We start from the raw sequence: 3,505 nt of genomic DNA, 5'->3' as shown, positions 1-3,505 counted from the left end.
CTTAGCCTATTAGCTCTAGCTTCTTATTGGCTAGGTCTTGTATCTCTTTTTAATTGATTTTATTGAGCTACACATTTTTCTCTGCTCCCCTTCCTGCCTCTTACATCTTAAATGAGCCCATATTCATTAATCTGTGTATTGCCACATGACTGTGCCTGAATAGATAAAGTTCCATCCCTAGAGTCTTTATCCAATGGGGCTACATGGCCTCTCCTTGACTCCACCTTCTTCCTTTCCAGCATTCCGTTCAGTCTTCCCCACCTAGCTCTATTCTAACCTATCACAGGCCAAAACAGCTTCTTTATTCATTAACCAATAAAAGCAACACACATACGGAAGGAATTCCCACACCATTTCCCCTTTTCTGTTTAAATACAAAGGAAGATTTTAACATAGTAAAATTACACATAACAAAACAGCTATCAAGCAAAAATTATAGTTACAATATTTATATCTACTTTATCTTTTATCATAACTAAGGAAAACTATAATTATCACTATCTATTCTTCAACTCCATCAAAGACTCAAGAAGAATATATTACCTAAATAAACAAGAAGTGCATTGTAAAAATAACTTCCAAAACTCTAGAATTGACAGAGACATCTTGCTGCCTGGTCAGTCACCCAAAGTTGTTCTGTATCATTGGAACATCCGTCTACAGGCATCTGGAAGTCTTTTCCATGAAGCAGGAAATTTCAAAGACAGTTTCACCTATCTTGGCTGTTTGTTAGTCACTTTCTTCTGTGGTCTGCAGAATGTTTAGCAGACTCTTTCATGAAACAGGAACCCCAAAGAACCATCTCACCTCTAGGCAAGTTCAGCAGTCATTTCTCTGTGAGTCCTGTGCATCCAGTTTACACAGCATGACATCAAGCAGTCCAGGCAAGAGCAGTTTCTTGTCCAAATAGCTAACCAGTGCCATATAAAGTTTCTTGGTGCCCATCATCCTCATGAAGTAGATTGGTGCTGCCAGGAGGAGATGTGTCTCATTGTCATGAAAAGAGCTAAGTTATTAAAACATTTTAAATGCCATATTGTGAAGGTCTCTGAAAGATTTGAAGAATACCTATCTAACTGAAAAGTATCTCTATATATCTAGACAACCTAACGAACATGACTACAAGCTTGACTATTATAGATGAGTATCTATCATTAGCTTATATTTCTTAATTACACATTACATTTTTAAATGAGTTGCATAAACACAATATCTTAAACAAGAGCAGAAATATTCATATAACAAAATTGACTTTAAATTAGCATTAATAGACCAAGATCCATACCAATGCAAATTATTCATATTTATATCATGTCTCCCTTTAAATGTAAAAAAATTTATAAACAATATTTAAGAATTCAGACATAGTTCTCTTCAAACTGCTTCCTACTTTTTTATTAGGCACAGTATTTGGAGGGATATTCATGGTGACCTTTTGGGGAGTCTTTCTCCATGAAACCACATTAGTCTGGAATTAATCCACAGGTTCTCATCTTCTGATAAAACAAAAGCAGAACCTCTTTTCCAAAGCAACAAATCCTTAGACGCAAATTTTGGAATCAAGATACCTTTAAAATATATAGGTTGGTTTAGCTTAGCAGCCCATATAATAAAATGTCTCTCTGTACTTAATTCCTTCACAGTCAAAAAAATTCAAAGAAAACACAATAATATACATAATCCAGACTCTATATTATATTCCATCTTTACATGGCTTATTTTTCTTACTCTATTACTTTTTCTACAAGTTTAATATTTATTTTGCTATCTTTACTCCTTTAATCTATTACTATCTGTACTTTTTATATTACTTTTTTTGTCTCTTTACTCTTTTCCTTCTCTCACCCAAGCCTATGTACATTTTTTAAAACATATGGTGTCTCATTTAGAGGTCTTTTATGTCTGAATCTGTCCAATTGTGTGTCTGAAATCCTTTTCTGTCCAGGAGCACTTCTTAAAATGCAAAACAGCTTGTCTAGGACAAAGGTTGTTTTGTCTTTTGGCTCTGCCCAGTCCAAAATGGTGGAGATTCATTCACTGTCTCTGAGAGCCATTCTCTCTGCCCCATATCCCAGGGTCAGGTTGCAGCAGGTCATGTTGCCATTAAGCAAATTATAGCACTATGTTCACAAACTCTATAGCCAGACCTCCCAAAAGAGTCAGAGTTCATGCTAACAGCATGGCCCAGAAAGCCGCCACTTCAAAACTGCACGGATTATTTTTTTTCTACCGCTAAATCAGGAAAACCTCTCTTTTTTTTTTTTTTTTTGGAAAGTGTTAGCATTTAATTGGCCTCCCTGAGTGGCTTCAAGCAACCAGAACACAGGCACCTCCAACACCCTTTATCTTCTCTTCAGCTCTTCTGCTGAAAAATTTGGCTTTCACGATGACAGGCTGCTTAGGGAGCTTTCCCTTCCCCAGAACTTTGTAGTAGCCCGATCGCACGACATCAATGATGGGAGCAACTCCAGTCTTGTTCTTGGCAGCGTTGACCCGGGTCTGCTCACTGACCAGTGTCCACAGTTTATCCAGGTTGACAGTCGGGCAGAAGCTCTGGTTCCTCTTTAAGTGGTAATGCCTCATCCCAACTTTCCCGAAGTAACCTGGATGATATTTGTCGAAGTTGATCCTGTGATGATGCATGCCTCCAGCGTTCCCACGTCCTCCCGGATGCTTGCCGTGTTTACCGATTCGGCCATGGCCGTGGCTCACGTGGCCCCGGAGTTTCTGGGTCTTCCTCAGTCTGGATGGCATGGTGGTGGCAGAAAACCTCTCTTAAAGAAGCTATGGCCAAACAGAGTAAGAAGCTGTGTTAAACTGTGGATTTTTGTGTCTTGAATTCCTTGCAGCCTCCTACTACAACAGATTGGCATGCAAACATGTGCTAACTAAATCCACTTAAAACCTCAGAGAGTTTGGGAAGGAAGTTTTACAAGTAGATGACTTGTGTATTGGCAAACTAAGAATATTGAAGTCACCACTGTTGCTGTGTTGAGGCTAATCTTTGTTAAAAATCAGTAGTACTATTTTATAAAATTGGATATTCCTACATGGTATGTACATGTTTAGAATTAATTGTTATATTCTTTGATGAATCGTCACCTGAAGACATACTTGGATAGTGACACACTTACTTAGCATGTGTGATGCCTTAGATTAGTATTGATGACAAAAAAACAGAAAGACAGGAGAGAGAAATAAAGATGGTGGGTGGGTGAGAAGGAGGAAGAGGTAAGATGGAAAATAGATTTATTCAAAGTAAAATAATGACTTGCTAAATATCATAAAAACAATAGAAACAATATGATTATATAACACTGGAAAACGAACAAGATAACAGCCAAAAATAAATAGATGATAGATGATGGATGGATAGATAGATAGATAGATAGATAGATAGATAGATAGATAGATAGATAGATAGATGATAGACAGACAGACAGATGATAGATAGATAGACAATAGATGATAGATAGATAGATAGATAGATAGATAGATAGATAGA

The 3,505-nt window shown here is 37.2% G+C and overlaps 1 pseudogene; it reads right to left on the bottom strand.

The window, feature by feature from the left end:
• Positions 1–2,250: 2,250 nt before the first annotated feature.
• Positions 2,251–2,754, bottom strand: LOC101988738 (annotated as a pseudogene).
• Positions 2,755–3,505: the final 751 nt, after the last annotated feature.

The sequence above is a fragment of the Microtus ochrogaster genome, linkage group LG1, assembly GCF_000317375.1.
Source record: "Microtus ochrogaster isolate Prairie Vole_2 linkage group LG1, MicOch1.0, whole genome shotgun sequence".
Lineage (NCBI taxonomy): Eukaryota > Metazoa > Chordata > Mammalia > Rodentia > Cricetidae > Microtus > Microtus ochrogaster.
Note: the sequence above shows the minus strand (reverse complement) of the source record. Positions and strands in the feature narration are given on the sequence as shown.